Source organism: Lutra lutra, chromosome 2 (genome assembly GCF_902655055.1).
Source record: "Lutra lutra chromosome 2, mLutLut1.2, whole genome shotgun sequence".
In the NCBI taxonomy this organism is placed as follows: domain Eukaryota; kingdom Metazoa; phylum Chordata; class Mammalia; order Carnivora; family Mustelidae; genus Lutra; species Lutra lutra.
In genome coordinates, this window is record NC_062279.1 from 130,117,580 (window position 1) to 130,136,648 (window position 19,069).

The window sequence follows — 19,069 nt, forward strand, 5'->3', positions numbered from 1 at the left end:
GGCTCCATAGTTCATTTTTGCCTTTATTTCCCTTGCCTCTGGAGACATGTCTAGCAAGAAGTTGCTGTGGCTGAGGTCAAAGAGCTTACTGCCTGTTTTCTCCTCTAAGATTTTGATGGATTCCTGTCTCACATTTAGGTCTTTCATCAATTTTAAGTTTATCTTTGTTTATGGTATAAGGAAATGGTTCAGTTTCTACTTGTGGCTGTCCATTTTCCCAACACCATTTGTTAAAGAGACTGTCTTTTTTCCATTGGCTATTCTTTCCTGCTTTGTCAAAGATCAATTGACAGTGGAGTTGAGGGTTCATTTCTGGATTCTGTGTTGTGTTCCATTGATCTATGTGTCTCTTTTTGTGCCAGTATCATACTGCCTTGATGATTACAGCTTTGTAATAGAGCTCGAAGTCTGGAATTGTGATGCCAACAGCTTTGGTTTTCTTTACAATATTTCCTTGGCTATTCAGGGTCTTTTTCTGATTCCATACAAATTTTAGGATGATTTGTTCCAATTCTGTTAAAAATATTGATTGTATTTTAATAGGGGTTTCATTGAATGTGTAGATTGGTCTGGATAACATAGACATTTTAACAATATTTGTTCTTCCAATCCATAAGCATGGAATGTTTTTCCATTTCTAACACATCTAGAAAGGTGTTATATGTAGCAAATGAATCATTAAATACTACATCAAAAACTAATGATGTATTACATGCTGGCTAACTGAACATAATAAAGAAAGATTCTAAATGGAGAAATGATAATGTAATAGATTAAAATTTGGAGAGAATTATAAAAAAATATTGGGAGAGAGAGCAAGGATAGGTGAGTATTCAATGAAATTTCTAGACAACACTAGTTTTTTGTTTGGTTGGTTGTTTTTTTTGTTTTTGTTTTTGTTTTTTAAAGATTGCCAAGGCCCTTTTATTATGCAATTTAGGAAATTGGGCCCCAGAAATCAAATTAGTTACACAAGAGTCTATCATTACTAGAGAATGAACATCTTCCAGGAGCAATGGTTTATCATGTGCTTTTAAGTGTTCCAATGTGATTTATTAAATATGAACACTAGTAAACCAATGACCTTAGTTGTATAGAAAACTACCAGATGGAAAGCTGGTAAAGGAGTTTGTTTGTTTGTTTGTTTTTCTTCTTAGGTATAATTAGTATAAAACATTACTGTTGACCCATGAACAATGTGGGGTTTAGGAATGTTGACACCCCACTCAGCTGAAAAATCTATATACGTGTAAAATCCATGTACAACTTTTGACTCCCCCAAGACAACTAATAACATAGACAAGATTATTTCTATATATAGATAAAATTTGTGACAGCTGTAGTTACAAATTTGAACATTTTTTTGTTGTAATACATATTAAATTTTGTGATAGTGATCTCACTGAATTTAGATTATAAAAAAATCATTGTAATATTCATTTATGTGAGCAGACTGTTATGAATTGTAAGTTTTGTTTTCTTTTTTTACTAAGTGTGATGTTGTTGAATTGTATTGTCTATATGGAGATTATTAGTAGCATGTTCTTTTAGAATTTAATAATGAACCAGAGGTTTAAGAGTATGTAAGCATACTAAACAAGTATTGTAAGTTATGTGTGTCTGAAAGCTTATGAAATTTCCTCCCAGAAGTGGATCCACAGAATTCAGTATATTCTAAAAAACTCTCTGATATAAAAATTAAATTTTAATAACTAATTTAAAGGGTTACAGTCCAATGTTGGCATCTAAATTTTGAAAAATTATAAGGGGATATTGTTATCTTAAAATTACTTATAATGAAATATTTAAAAAATTTAAAAAGGAAAGAAAATACTCAAAAAAAAAGATATCAAGCAAAATTAGAGTCATAAGATATATCAGTGTAAATTTCAGGCTTCTGAAAAAAATAGAATTTCAGTTGAAAAGCATAAAAGCTACCAAAAGGGACATTTGAAAAAAAAAATAAGAATATATAATAACCCAGAGTGTAAATAACAAAAGTGTTCCAGTTTGTTGGATAAAATTTGACAAAATAGAGACAACCAAGGGGAAATTCAACATATCTTATAAAAGCTGATATTCAAACAAAAATTTTCATTATTTTCTTTAAAAATATTATAGTAAATACAAATGAGAAGTATGAAAAATAATGGGAGTATAATTTTTTAAAATTTCTTTTCAATGTCCCAGAATTCATTGTTTATGCCCACACCTAGTGCTCCATGGAATATGTGCCCTCCATTATACCCAACACCAGGCTCATCCAAGGGAGTATAATTTAGCACAACTTCTTTCAAGACCATTCTACAATACATAGGAATGGAAAGTTCATATGCTATAAAGTCAGATATTTGTATTCTGAATGAGTTTTGTGTCTGTAATTTATTTTTTTAGAAATTTTATTTATTTATTTATCAGGGAGAAGGAGAGAGAGAGAGAGAGAGAACAAGCAAGGGGAGTGGCAACCAGAGGGAGAAGCAGGCTTCCTGCTGAGCAAGGAACACCAGGCAAGACTCAATCCCAGGACCCTGATATCATGACATGATCCAAAGGCAGACATTTAATGACTGAGCCACCCAGGTGCTCAGGACTTGTAATTTCTATGAGTGTGCACTTAGAAGGTATAGACAAATGGGAAATTAAGATTTAGATGAAAATACCTGAAGAAAATGTTTAGAAGTTGTTTTTAATGCATATTTTGGGGGGTACATATAAAACTAAAATCAGGCTAGGTGTAATGCAATCAAAAGCATTATGTATTTGTTTAGAGTAAATAATGTTTAAGCCTTTATTTTTTGAATTTTTAAAATTTTTTCATTAACATATAATGTATTATTAGCCCCAGGGGTACAGGTCTCTGAATCTCCAGGTTTACACACTTCAAAGCATAAGCCATAACAAATATTCTCCCCAGTGTCCATAATCCAACCACCCTCTCCCTACCCCCTCCCCTCTGCAACCCTCAGTTTGTTTCATGAGATCAAGAGTCTCTTAGGGTTTCTCTCACTCCCAATCCTATCTTGTTTCATTTATTCCTTTCCTACCCCCCCAAGCCCTCACATTGCCTCTCAACTTCCTCATATCAGGAAGACCATATAATAATTGTCTTTCTCTGATAGACTTATTTCGCTAGCATAATATCCTCTAGTTCCATCCACATTGTCTCAAATGGCAAGATTTCTTTTCTTTTGATGGTCGCATAGTATTTCATTATATATATATATACCACCTCCTCTTTATCCATTCATCTGTTGATGGACATCTAGGTTCTTTCCATAGTTTGGCTATTGTGGACATTGCTGCTATAAACATTCAGGTGCATGTGCCCCTTCAGATCACTACATTTGTATCTTTAGAGTAAATACCCAGTAGTGCAACTGCTGGGTCATAAGATAGCTCTATTTTCAACTTTTTGAGGAACTTCCATGCTGTTTTCCAGAGTGGCTGTACCAGCTTGCATTCCCACCTACAGTGTAGGAGGGTTCCCCTTTCTCCGAAACCTGGCCAACATCTGTCATTCCCTGACTTGTTAATTTTAGCCATTCTGACTGGTGTGAGGTGATATCTCATTGTGGTTTTGATTTGTATTTCCTGATGCCGAGTGATGTGGAGCACTTTTTCATGTGTCTGTTAGCCATCTGGCTGTCTTCTTTGCAGAAATGTCTGTTCATGTCCTCTACCCATTTCTTCATTGGATTATTTGTTCTTTGGGTATTGAGTTTGATAAGTTCTTTATAGATTTTGGATACTAGCCCTTTATCTGATATGTCTTTTGCAAATATCTTCTCCTATTATGTCCATTGTCTTTTGGTTTTGTTAACTGTTTCCTTTGCTATGCAAAAGCTTTTGATCTTGTTGAAGTCCCAGTAGTTCATTTTTGCCCTTGCTTCCCTTGCCTTTGGCGATGTTCCTAGGGAGAAGTTGCTGCAGCTGAGGTTGCTGCCTGTGTTCTTTTAAAGGATTTGGATGGATTCCTTTTTCACATTGAGGTCCTTCATCCATTTTGAGTCTATTTTTGTGTGTGGTGTAAGGAAATGGTCCAGTTTCATTTTTCTGCATGTGCCTGTCCAATTTTCCAACACCAATTGTTGAAGAGATTGTCTTTTTTCCATTGGACATTCTTTCCTGGTTTGTCGAAGATTAGTTGACCATAGAGTTGGGGGTCTATTTCTGGGCTCTCTATTCTGTTCCCTTGATCTATGTGTCTGTTTTTGTGCCAGTACCATACTGTCATGATGATGACAGCTTTGTACTAGAGCTTGAAGTCTGAATTGTGATGCCACCAAATTTGGCTTTCTTTTTCAACATTCCTCTGGCTATTTGGGGTCTTTGCTGGTTCCATATAAATTTTAGGATTATTTGTTTCATTTCTTCATTTCTTTAAAAAAAATGGATGGAATTTTGATAGGGATAACATTAAACGTGTAGATTCCTTTAGGTAGCATAGACATTTTCACAATATTTGTTCCTCTAATCCATGAACATTGAAACATTTTTCCATTTCTTTGTGTCTTCCTCAACTTCTTTCATGAGTACTTTATAGTTTTCTGAGTACAGATTATTTGCCTCTTTGGTTAGGTTTATTCCTAGGTATCTTATGGTTTTGGGTGCAATTGTAAATGGGATTGACTCCTTAATTTCCCTTTCTTCTGTCTTGTTGGTGTAGAGAAATGCAACTGACTTTTGTGCCTTGATTTTATATCCTGACACTTTACTGAATTCCTCTACAAGTTCTAGAAGATTTGGAGTGGAGTCTTTTGGGTATTCCACATAAAGTATCATATCATCTCAAAGAGTGATAGCTTGACTTCTTCTTTGCTGATTTGGATGGCTTTAATTTCTTTCTGTTGTCTGATTGCTGAGGCTAGGACTTCTAGTACTATGTTGAATAGCAGTGGTAATAGTGGACATACTTGCCGTGTTCCTGACCTTAGTGCAAAAGCTCTTAGTTTTTCTCTGTTGAGAATGATATTCGCTGTGGATTTTTCATAGATGGCTTTGATGATATTGAGGTATGTACTCTCCAACCCTACACTTTGAAGGGTTTTGATCATGAAAGGATGCTATACTTTGTCAAATGTTTTTTCAGCATCTATTGAGAGTATCATGTGGTTCTTCTTCTTTTTATTAATGGACTGTATCACATTGATTGATTTGTGGATGTTGAACCAAGCTTGCAGCCCTGAAATAAATCCCACTTGGTCGTGGTGAATAATCCTTTTAATGTACTGTTGGATCCTATTGGCTAGTATTTTGGTGAGAATTTTTGCATCTGTTCATCAAGGATATTGGTCTGTAATTCTCTTTTTTGATGGGATCTTTGTCTGGTTTGGGGATCAAGGTGATGCTGGCCTTATAAAATAAGTTTGGAAGTTTTCCTTCCATTTCTATTTTTTGGAACAGTTTCAGGAGAATAGGAATTAATTCTTCTTTAAATGTTTGGCAGAACAGGCCATTTCTTCAAGGAGCTCTGGTTCCTTCTACTGACAATGAGATTTAAAAACCCAGACCTGGGTGCTAAGTGTGTTCATTGCTTCTAGGGTTTCAATTCTTCTAGACCCTCTAGTGGACAGAGCTAAGAAATATATGTCTGCTAGCCTATGTAGACACATATCTATGTTTATTTCTGTATCTATTCATATATATATTAAAGTAAACAAGAGTTCAAACTATAGTTCTAACTCTAATTCAGCACCACAGAATTCATTGTAGCCTTTCTAATAGTGAGAAACCTGCCCCTCCTTATCTATATTTACTTATTTGTTCAATCTTAGTGTACATTTAAAGTAGTTTCAAAATTCCTAACATATATACTTCTGAGATATGAATTTACCAACTAGAGTACAGTGTTCGTGTACACAGCCCCACCTGGAATCTCCAAACCCAGCAGATCACTGCTGCTTTTCCAGGGAGGTCTCCCGAGATCTGCCACTTGTGGGGTCCCTGCTCAAAGAGCAGTGGTCTGACTGTGCCATGGGGCACAGTTTAAAGTAACCCTGAGCTGAGAGCTCACTCCTCGGTCCATCTCTGTAGGTGGCTTCCTTGCTCTAATACCTGTGAGCTCTGTGATACTCAGATACCCCTGATTCTTCAGTGACCCCATGGGACCTGCAACCACGCTTTCCCCATGAGAGCTCCACCCCTGCTTAGCCTCTGGAGCAATATCCCTCAGAGGAGCAGACTTTTAAAAGTTCTGATTTTGTGCTCCATTGCTCTGCTGTTTGTCGGGAGCCAGCCTCTCCCTCCAGGGTCTATCTTCCTGTTCTTTTGGATTCACTTCTCCACAGATCTTACCTTTCAGAAAGTGGTTGATTTTCTGTTTCTAGAATTGCTGCTCCTCTTCTCTTCGATCCCCTGTTGGATTTGTAGGTGTTTGGAATGGTTTGATAAACTATTTAGCTGATCTCCTGCTACCTGATGTTGTCTCAGCCTGCTACTCCTCTGCCATCTTCGACACAAACCCCATGTCTAAGCCTTTAAATCAACATTATATATTGCAGGACATTGTTTGATCAAAACAAAACAAAATAAAAATATGACTTTTTTAAATCTGTTTTCTTATCCTTTCTATGTTTATGAACAAAATAAAACAAACAAATGAAGGCATAGTGATTTTTAAACCATGTAAGGTGGTCAATAGTCATAAAATTTATATATTAGTAAGTAACTTTGCTGAAATATAACATATAGAAATAGTCACAAAACTAAATTCTGATGGGTGGTTTGTGTGTGCATGATTATACAGTTTTGTTTTGTTTTTTCCCCCTAGAAAACCTGACATAGACACATGAAAAAAGAATATTCTGCTACTTCATTTTCAAGTACGCTCTTTGTATTTCTTTGTGAAGGTTGAAGGATTATTGTTGAAATACAGCAGGTACAATTATGTTTTTCTACAGTAATATAAATCAAGTGATCTTTAATAAAATTGTCACAAATATTATCTGAATGTATAATTGTGAATTCAAGTCAATGCACTATGTAAAATTGTAATAGTATTTAAAATGTGTTTTACAAATCAACTTGAAAAGCTTTTATTCTTGTGTTTATTTTTATGAAATATGCTAAATGAAAGTTTTATGGTGACTTCTGACGATAGTATAAAGGCAAATGTTTTTAAAAAAATAAGGTTGATAGAGTGCGTTTTTAAAATTCAAAATGCAGAAAAAATTGGTGTTCACAAATCCCATCTTTGATTAATCATCTGAGTTGAGAAGTTTTAAAAGTATAGAAATACTAAAAAAGTGTAGAAATACTGTTCTTAATGAAATCATCCTTAATGGAAGTATTAAAAAAGAATACTCTTAAAGTCTTGTCTTTCCTTTTTTTTTTTTTTTTTTTTTTTTTGACTAACAGAAACTCTGTGACTGTCTAACTTTTTATTTTATGCTGGGTAAGGATAATTATTGCAATCACAAATGCTAAGAATGTATATTTACTGTAGCTGATTTGGTTATTGATGTTCTGTTCATAATTTTAATTAATGTAGCCTCTCACTACAGTCATTTTTGTTAAAAAAAAATACTGGATTTATTGTGAGGAAAAAAAGACTTTTTTTGGAGGATAATCTACACCCAGAAATTCTAACATTATAAAATTATCTTCTCCTGATTTATAGTATTTGAGTTATTCTTATATTAAGGTTTTAGGTGCAAAATACCAAACAATGTAACTTTTTTTAACACAAAAATTTCCTTAAGTTAGAGGAGCTTTTTCTAATTTACATCTAGTTGGTGAGATAATTGGAAATATAAGATCTTTGCATTTAATGCTACATAAAATCTTATGTGCAATTAATTCCCAACTGACAAATTTAAAATGAGCACATCAAAGCTCATTATCTATTAACTTTTGAAAGGTGGCACTTCATCTAGAGAAAGTGTTGTAAAGGGGAAAATAATTCAGATTTTTTTTTCTATTTGTTCAATTAATATTAGTTCAGTAAAATATGCATTCCTAGGATTTTTCCCCCCAATTTTTGTTAAGGTTCAGACCTTGGGAAGAAAAATAAATAAATAAATAAATAAATAAATAAATAAAGCCTGATGTAGAAAGGCAGAGTTGAATGTTGTTTTTGTACCTTCATGCTGTGTGAAGGGACTTGATTTGTTACCTTTGCTTAAGCCTGATGTCTCCTTTCTAAAAAATATTTTTGCATGCTTTCATTTTACTTACAGTATCTGATTTACAATTATTGCCTATATTTTTTGTATGTTATCTTTTGTAGGCAGAATGCTTTTTGATTTGCATTGTTTACTATGGTAATTATTTAACAGCATGGTAAGTTTCACTATTCAAATTTCAGACAACTTCAAACAGAGTGCTGGTCTATCACTTAAGAAATCTATTTCTGTCTTAGCTCTTTTATTTGATTTCTGATGCTAATCAAATAACTGAAATTGGTTGTATCCCTGTAATGGAAAACATGGTTGGCATACTTAAGCACTTCCATGGACTGAGAGTATTTTTATCTATATCTATGCTCTTCTGTCTATCTATCTATCTATCTATCTATCACCTATCTATCATTTATTATCTACCATCTATCTATCTGTCATCTGTCTATCATTATCATCAAAATAATCAACTACTTCTCTTTAATAAACCAGTGTGTCAACTTCTAATCTCTACTTCTGGTTTTCTTTATAGTTCCCTTTTATAGGTACTCATTTTGTGAGTTACATAAGCAAATCATGATGTGAATTAATTACAGAATCAATTTAATATTATTTATTTTGTAGGAAAGAAAATTGTGGTCTATTGAGACCTCTAAAATTATACATAGAGTGTGAGAGGTGCATAGTTTTATTATCTTTTTTTTTTAAAGATTTTATTTATTTATTTGACAGATAGAGATCACAAGTAGGCAGAGAGGCAGCCAGAGAGAGAAAGGAGGAAGCAGGCTCCCTGCTGAGCAGAGAGCCCAATGCAAGGCTCTATCCCAGGACCCTGAAATCAGACCTGAGCTGAAGGCAGAGACTTTAACCCACTGAGCCACCCAGGCACCCCATGGTTTTATTTTCTTATATGAGACACAGATATATAAAAGTAATGCTCTAAAAAATTTAGACAGTCATATATTTTGGTAAAAATCGAAATAATTATTTTATTATAATTTGATATAAATAATTTGAATAAGTACAAATAAATATTAGATTGATTCTGAAATAATTTATAAACACATATGGGATGGAAGAAATGATGTTGAGAGAGTATAATGTGGTTGCTAAAAATTTCTGAGCACATATAACTGTCTCCTCTTAGCATTTATTTTTGTAGTTGTGAGACCTTGGGCAAGTAATTTTCTAAGTTTTCTCATACATAAAAATGAAAAAGTAATCATTAACTGGAGTGGTAGTGAGGATCAAATTAGACAATCCAACTGTAACTCTGAAACAGTTCCTGACACATAGATCTCAATAAATTACTAGCTGTGTCAATTATATAAATAGAGATAATTCAAATTAGTATTTGTATGCAACCCATTTTTCTTAACTGCAATTCAAAAGCATTTATAACAAATGAGGACTATATATATATATGTATATATATATACATATATATATACACATATATACAAAATTATAATTATCATACCTTATCTTCTAACTCTATACTTAAATAACTCATGTTAATCTCAAGAAACATTGAAGTTATTATTCCATTTATGGAATTCTTAACAAAATTTATGAAGGAAACAAATCTCAAATTTCGTAGAAAGAAAATCATAGTCAGTATAAGACATTACTCAATAAGCATGTTTATTTCTGATTTGAAGAGATCTGATTCAACAAATTCTGCTTAACAATGGTTACATATATATCATAATATATATCTTATATATTTCTATCTTTTTAAGATATATATACACATATATATGTGTATATATGTATACATATATACACATATATATGTGTATTATATGTATATGTATATTCAATGTGAGTATATACACGTGTGTGTGTGTGTGTGTGTGTATGTATGTGTATAGTATATATTTTTTTCAGGTGAATACAAATTCACCTGTTACTCATTCTGAAAAAAATATCATTCACTTAAGATCAGTCAAAAAAGGTAGAGGAGGATTGGGAAATGTAACATATCAAGATGAGAGATTACACAAGGATATTTCTTCCTTGTTCTTTCCTTATGCATGAAAATCATATAATAATTGTACTATAATATTGAGGCTTTTCTACCATCTTTTAAATAATAACTGTATTTAATTATCTAGTTGTTTTAGCCTGGGGTATCTACAACTCTGACAATTTGTTATCTAGGAATAGTTCTCATTACCACTAATCTAGATGAGTTTAGAGAGAAAAGGTGAAGAAATTGATGTGCCACCGAAGAATGTGGCCACATGCACAAAAAGACAAACCTACATGGCTGTTCGGAGTTTCAGTGTGGTGAAGAGGGTGTTCTCATGCAGAGGAGATCTGAGATGCCAGCACACAGACAGTATGAGGAAGATATATACCAAGAATGTTTTCCAGAGCAGAGTGTTCAGACACAAGTGAGGTAAGAAAGACCTTCTTCGAAGAGTTGTGGAAAGTAGTTTTGAACATGGATCAAAAATAATATATTAGGTAAATTTTAGTATTCCCTTTTCCTTTCCATATTCCACTAAGGTATACAATCACTCTCAGTGTACTTTGTCCCAGAGTTGGTGACATTATTTCCTGGGAAAAGTTGGGAAAAAGTCACCAACTTTGTATTATTCCAGGTTTCATTTTCTGCTTTTAACCCTAGCATGCATTTATTCCATTCTTCATAATTATTTTTATTATAAAAATATTTACTTAGTGCAAAGTGCAGCACAATCTAGAAATGCCTATTCAGTGAAGTCTTTCTTACTCCCATCCCTATATTCACTCCATTTTCATCTCTCAACCTTAGTTTTCTAGTGTATACAAAAAAGAAAGTTGATTTTCAGTTTACTCAGCTTTTTCTGTTTGTAATAACTAAGTGTTCACTTCCAAGTCCTTTACATGCAGAGCCGAAACAGGAAATCATCACTGCTTTTAACCAGCAGAATGTGACAAAGGAATAGGATGTTACTTCCATGATTACATTACATAAGATTTGAATTTCCATCTTGCTAGTTGCTTCTGTCTCTTGCCTCCTTAGCTTTTACACCTTGAGGAAGCAAAAGCATGTAATGGAGAGACTCACAGGGCAAAAAACTCAAGGCTTCCTGTCAAGAGTTGGTGGGGAGCTGAATCTCTCAACTCACTAGCTATAAGCATGTGAATCCTGCTAACAACCATGTGAGCTTGGAAGGGGGAGTGATCCTTCCTCAGTCTAGTCTTCCTTGAGACCTCAGTACTGTCCCACTCATAATGGAAACTTGGTGATAAATCCTAAAACAGATGGAACCATTAAGTCACCACTGGATTCCTAACACAGAAGCTGTGAGATATTAGTGCATGCTGGATTTTAGCTACTAACTTTGTTCCAATATATTCTGCAGCAATAGTTGTCTTATAGAAATATTTGATATAATGTTTACTATTGGTAAAGACATATATTCATAATAAACTCTTAGAAGTAAATTTGGTTGGTGAAATGATTAATGCATCTGTAAATGTGATGAATGTTACCCAATCCTCTTCAGAGCAGTTACAGCATTATTCACCACTCTGGCAATGTACTAGCATAGCTATTTCTCCATAGCCTCACAAACAGAGTGTTTTCCAAGTTTTTTTTTTTTTTAATAATTTTTACCACCTTATGTCAAAAATAATACGTTTTTATTTATTTTTATTTTTTAAAGATATTTCTTATTTATTTGACAGAAAGAGAGAGAGGGGGAAGTCACAAGTAGGCAGAGAGGCAGGCAGAGAGAGAGGAGGAAGCAGACTCCCTGCTGAGCAGAGAACCTGACGAGGGGCTCGATCCAAGGACCCTGGGATCATGACCTGAGCCGAAGGCAAAGGCTTTAACCCACTGAGCCACCCAGGTGCCCCAAAATAATACGTTTTTAATTTAAATTTCTTATGAGTCAACATCCTTTAGCATATATTTATAAATGTATAGGCTATTCATATATATTGTCCTTTTTTTCGCTCTTTCTCTGATGTTTGGTCTTTTTGTTTTTCAAGTTTTTATATTCATTTACTTTATTTTATGACTTTTTTTTGTTAACATATAATGTATTATTAGCCCCAGAGGTACAGGTCTGTGAATCGCCAGGTTTACTCACTTCATGGCATTCACTATAGCACAAACTCTCCCCAATGTCCATAACCCAACCAACCTCTCCCTCCCCCCCTGCCCCGTGCCTTGATTTTATTTTTAAGTAATCTCTATACCCAATGCGGAGATTGAATTTACAATTCCAGGCAAGAATCACATGTTATTCCAATTGAGCTAGGCAGGTATCCTTCTTCACTTTAAAAATCTCTTTAAACATCTAAGTTATTAGCTCTTTATCTGAGCCATTACCAACAAAAATGTTCTCCAAATTTTCCATTTATCTTTGAGCTCTGAGTTAATATGTTGAAAGTAAATTTACATGAATTGGAGATACTACCTTGGATCAAGATTTACTACTATTTTAATAATATAAGCAATCTAGTAGCATATGGGAAGAAGGAAGAGACTAGAACATACTCAGGGTCTCCCAAGAATCTCTTTATAGTGAATATGCACTTTCTAGCCAAGTAGATAGATTCTCTAATATGATACAGAGGTTATTAGTTCTTTCCCAAGGAGTTGCTAAATTACAAAATATTTTCATTGCTTATCCTGGATGTCTGTATTGCTTATGCAACATATTCTGGGCGATGACATGTGCATAAAGTTATAATATCAAGATGTATTTACAGGGACAATCCGAATATTTTTAGTGTATTTACAACATATTAATAGGAGATTAGATTGGTCACCTATGTTCTCACTCCTTGGTAGTCAGGACAGAAATAGATTTCAGGTTAGCTATTTTAATCTTCACTTCCTCTGTCTTCCAAGTGTACCCTCTTACCTGGGATTCCCTTGACACATGTTTTCCTTGAGTATCTTATTATTATTTGTTTTGCTGCAATATTTTCTCATACCAAGAAGCCTATTAACATAAAAAAGAGGATTTGAACCACCCAGTGGAGATTAGGAATTCATTCTATGAAGCACATTAATTGTGACTATATCCCTTCACAGGTCTATTTTTTTTTTTTTAATTCCAGTTTAAGCAGTCTTTTATTTCCACTAAATGTTAGGGCCGATTTAATGTTAAAACCTGTTTAACTATTAGGGCCTGCTTAGCCAGAGCAACTCCATATTGCCTAGGTAGCCATATTGTTTACATATACGGACTTCATTCCGGGAATAAATGCCCCTGTAGTTCCTGGTAGGGTTCCGGGTATTGATTCCAGGAGTAAACACCTTAACAATAGAAGCCACGTACCTTGGGTTTGCGGTTATGGCCTATAAAACCAGCCTGTGAGATCGGGAGGGGGTCGCTCTCTTCGGAGGTGGCCCTGGCCAGTTAGTCTGACTTCTAATGCTCGGCATAGAATAAGGCTTTGCATAACTTTCACTTTGTCTCAGTCTCGTTCCTTTGATAACAGACCCCAACATTCTGGGGGCTCATCCAGGATTACAGGACGAGAACTGAGTCAGCATCAGAATTTCTGGGAAAAGCTTCCAGAGGTAAGATCTTGAGATTTTATTCTGCAGGATCTGGTCTGTCTGTCTGTCTGGTTGCGGAGCTCCAGGGTATAACCCACCTGGGAGAAGCTAGACACAGCATTGCTCCCCAGGGCTGGAGTGTATGTGGGGACGCCCCATCCCTCCACTGGGAGATTGCCAGGGGGTTCAAATTCCCCTAGGTGATCAGGGGACCTGCTAGGGTGTTCAAGTCCCCCTAGGCGGTCAGGGGACAGAGAAAATCCTCACCAGCGGCAGGTTGTATTTTTGAGTTGGGATTATATCTTGCACACCCTTAGACTTGATATCTGGTTGAGGAAGGGCTGCTGGGTCTGGTCTGCCATTGTCTTTGTCTTGTCTTTTTGTTGTCTGTTGTGTTGTTTGTTGTGTTTGGAGAATTGGGGCAAGCGGAGAGTAAGGGACCTATGACACCCCTAAGTCTTGTTCTCCAGCATTTCAAGGATTTTCAAGGTAAAACCACCCAGTTGGGTGACAAGGTTTACCCAGGAAAATTCTCTAAAACTGGGAATCCTTTCTCTGCCTTCTGCCAGCACTCCCTCTTCTGTTTCTGTACCGACTTGTGTGCGACCTACATAACTGGCCTCTAGATCATCCTCAGTGCTTTCTGCACCATGGCTCCTTCCCTCTTCACTGTCAAGGAGCAAGAAGAGCAGCCCCTGGACCTAACACCCCCACTCCAGATCTTCTCACTTGTGTCTCAGGTAAACATTAAAAGTGGAGTTGGTGGGGGAGCGCCTGGGTGGCTCAATGGGTTAAGCCTCTGCCTTCAGCTCAGGCCATGATCTCAGGGTCTTGGGATTGAGCCCCGCATCGGGCTCTCTGCTCAGAGGGGAGCCTGCTTCCCTCTCTCTCTCTCTCTGCCTACTTGAGATCTCTCTCTCTCTGTCAAATAAATAAAATTAAAAAAAAAAAAAAAGTGCAGTGGGTCCAGGTGAAACATAAATCAGTATTTGAACTAAGTTAAGTTTGTTGGTTTAATTAAGATAGACATGTCTTTAAAGTTACAGCAGTAAATGTGAAAATTCAATCAAAGTTCACTGAAGGTCAAATAAGCTCATGTTATTTGTTAAAATTTGTTAGCAAAGAAATAACTGAACTGATGATTAACTGTCTGTCTCAAAGTTTTAATGGGTAATTGTTAAAGTAGTTTTCAAAGTCTTTGGTAACCTGAAACTTTAAAGTTTTGCTTGGATGACAAATGGGATTAAAGTTGTTGGACATCTAGGTCTTAACCAAATGGGATAAAATGCTAAAGCATTGGTTGCTGGAACTAAGTTTGTGCTTTTTAAATCTGTTGGTAAACATGTTTTGTGCTTAACTGTTTCATAAATTTGCCATTTACAGAATTCTTTTGTAACTGTTCACAATTGGTTAATACTTAACCATCACTAGAAACAGAAATGTTTCTAAGAATAGAAAATTCTGCTAACTGTAACTAAGAATGATGGAAGTAAGGGAAATAACCCTATATGTAAAAAAAGTAGGAGATACATAAGAAAGATAAGGAATGGGAATACATTTTGTTAAAGAAAAAGGTAATTTTGTCCTAAATGAGATGGTTGTTTGAAAGGAAATGACTTGGAACAAAACCTGGATACAAAAGAATGTTGTAAAATGTTTGTGAAGGGAAATTTTCAGGAAAAAAAAAAAAAGGTATGGTTAGGACAGACTACCAAAAGAAAAACGCCATAAGGTTTTTATTAAAAGTTTTAATGTTGTCTGAAAAACCAGAGGAAAGGCAGTTAACTGATAGTAAGTTTAAAAAAACTGTACACACAAAAAAAAGAGGGTCTAAGAGAGTAAATAGTTTTGTCTTAAAGTATGTAAAACAGACTAAAAAAAAGTTAAAGTTTTGACATTACATGAGGCGGGAAGGAGACAGAAAAAAAAAAAAAGAAGGTCAATGGAAAAGAAAAAGGCAGGTAGGAGATGGTCAATTAAAAAAAAAAAAAAAAAAAAAAAAAAAGCCTAAACACAGAGAAAGCAGGTGGGAAGGCTTAGATTCAGATCAGTGTGCTTACTGCAAGGGAAAAGGACCCTGGGCCAGAGAGTGCCCTAAGAAGAAAATGCAATGCTGGTCACCAAAGACTGAAGGGGCCATGGTTCAGAGACCCTCCCCAAACCTTGGGTTAAAATTGAGGTGGAGGGGAAATCAGTTAATTTTTTGGTGGACATGAGAGCCCAATTTTCATCATTACTAAAGCCTATGGGAAAACTATCTGGAGAGGGAGTCTGGGTACAAGGGGCAAATGGCACAGAAAGAAAGAAATGGACAACAGAAAGGACTTTGAATTTGGCCTTGGGAGTAGTCAAGCATCGATTCTTGGTCCTCCCTAATGCCCCGTATAACCTGATGGGAAGAGATCTCCTCCACAAACTACGGCTGGCATTCAGTTCTCTGAATAAGACATGACTGTGACTTTGGGACAACCCACTGTGCAGATGCTTGTGGCAGCAGTAGATGAACATCTCCTTTACAAGCCAGTCTCAAAACCAGAGGATATAAGGGAGGGAAGCCTTCTCCAAACCCTACAGGTCGAATTTCCCGAAGTCTGGGCAGAAGGGAGGCTTCCTGGCCTGGCCAAGGGATGGCCTCCAATAATGGTACAGTTAAAAGCACCAGCTACAGCTGTTCGAGTCCGGCAGTACTCCCTCCCCTGGGAAGCAAAGGAAGGGATCAAAAACACATTAACCGCCTCCGAGGAGACGGGATCCTAGTTCCTTGCAAGTCTCCATGGAACACACCTTTAATGCCTGTCACAAAGGCTGAAACTGAGGAGTACCAACCTGTTTAGGACTTGCAGGAAGTTAACAAATGGGTTGAAAATATCCACCCGATGGTGCCCAACCTCTATACCCTACTCTTCCTCGTAGGCTCCAAAAAACTGTGTATACCGTCTTAGATCTCAAGGATGCATTTTTCTGCATACCTTTGGCAAGGAAGTCTCAACCTCTCTTTGCGTTTGAGTGGTCTGACCCACAGGAAGTGTTCCAGGGCCAGATCACCTGGACAAGACTTCCCCAAGGATTCAAAAATTCACCCACCATCTTTGAAGAGACCCTACACGAGGATTTGCATGAGAATCACCAAGCTGGGAGACACTCTGTTACAGTATGTTGATGACTTGCTAATAGCCGCTGAGGACTATGAGTCATGCTTGTGGGGTGGTGGGGGGGATGAAAACTCTCTTACAGACTCTGCAGGATAAAAGGTATCAGGTGTCAGCAAAGAAAGCACAGCTTTGTCAGAGCCATGCCACTTATTTAGGCTTTGATCTCTACTAGAGTGCGCTCTCTGTCTGAGTCCAGGAAACAGGTGATCACCCGATACCCCCGCCCCACCACACCCAAACAAGTGAGGGAGTTTCTTGGGACAGTGGGCTACTGAACACTGTGGATACCGCAGTTCGCAGAGATTGCCCGTCCCCTCTACGAACTGATTAAGGGAGGACTCACTATGGTAGAATGGACAGCTGAGGCAGAAGGGGAATTTCAAAAATTACAAACAGCCTTACTGAGTGCCCCAGCTCTGGCCATCCCAGATGTTACCAAGCCCTTCCACTTGTATGTAGATGAAAAGGCAGGGGGTCAAAGGGGTTTTGACTCAGACTCTGAGGCCTTGGCAAAAAAACTATCTTAGCAAAAAAACTAGATCCAGTAGCGGCTGGGTTCCCCCCTTGCCTCCGCATAATTGCTGTCACGGCCTTCCTGGTCAAGGATGCAAGTAAATTAACTCTGGGTCAAAATCTCATTGTGACCACTACTCATGCTATTGAAGGCCTCCTCCAGACCCCACCAGACCAGTGGATGACAAACGCCCGAGTGACAGGGTATCAAGCCCTCCTCCTCAATGAACCAAAAGTGATTTTCAGGCCCCCGGCGGTGCTAAATCCAGTCATTTTGCTGCCAGAAAAGCTAGCTGACCACCCTCACGACTGCAGGGAGGTCCTAACCCAGATCACAGGAATAAGGCCTGAACTCGAGACACTCCCCTCCCGGATGCAGAGATGACTCTGTTCACAGATGGGAGTAGCTACATGATCGATGGAAAGAGGTATGCGGGGGCTGTGCTGGTTTGTCCTGAACAGGAGCTCTGGAAGGCGGCCCTACCAGCCCTACCTACGGAACCTCGGCGCAAAAATCAGAGCTGATCGCACTCACCAAGCCACTGCAGATGGCCAAGGGTAAGACTGCCAACATCTAAACGGACAGCAGGTATGCCTTTGCTGCTCTCCATATACATGGGGCTATTATAAAGAAAGGGGCCCATTAACAGCAGAAGGAAAGAAATTAAAACAGAAAAGAAATATGGCTCTCCTCCAGGCTATTTGGGACCTGAAAGAGGTGGCCGTTATGCTTTGCCCGGGGCACCAAAAAGGGACTGATCTGGTTTCAAAAGGAAACCAATTAGCAGATTTAACAGCAAAGCAAGCAGCCAGGGAAACGGCTCAAGAACTGGTTACATTCCCGGCTCTAGCCCTACCAGAAAAACCAGATTATTCAGAGGAAGATTTAAAATATTTACAAAAATGGACTAAATTAGACTATGAAGGGGATTGGGCTAAGACTAGGGCAGAAAAGTTAATTCTCCCTTGAAGACTAGGAAAAAAATCAGTAAGCCAAATACATCAGGGCATTCATTTAGGGACACGCAAGCTTAAGGAGCTCGTGGGTAAACAGTTCCAGGTTTCTAATTAGGTCGTATGGCTCAGAATGTGGTTGATAGATGTGCTCAGTGTCAGGCAGTAATGCGGGAGGAACTAGGATGGGAAGAGGAAAAAGAGAAAGAGGAAGGGAACCAGGAATTTATTGGGAAGTAGATTTTACAGAGATGAAACAGGGAAAGAATGGACACAAGTATATGTTAGATTTGTGGATACCTTTTCAGGCTGGGTAGAGACTTTTACCGCCAAACATGAAACGGCAGGAATGGTAGCCAAAAAGCTACTAGAAGAAATAATTCCTAGGTTTGGGTTGCCATTTGCAATTGGGTCAGACAACAGCCCTGCATTTGTGAGTTCAGTCTCACAGGCATTGGCCAAGGCCATGGGCACTAATTGGAAACTACACTGTGCCTACCGGCGCCAGAGCTCTGGACAAGTAGAGAGAATGAACCGGACTCTTTTTTTTTTTTTTTTTTAAGATTTTATTTTTTATTTGACAGAGATCACAAGTAAGCAGAGAAGCAGGCAGAGAGAGAGGAGGAAGCAGGCTCCCTCTGAGCAGAGAGCCCAATGCGGGGCTCGATTCCAGGACTCTGGGATCATGACCTGAGCCGAAGGCAGAGGCTTAACCCACTGAGCCACCCAGGCGCCCCCAAATTATTTTATTATACTGAGAATCGTTTTCATACTTCACAGTCTTAATTTTATCAGTGAAGTTTCAAACTCTTTGTTACACT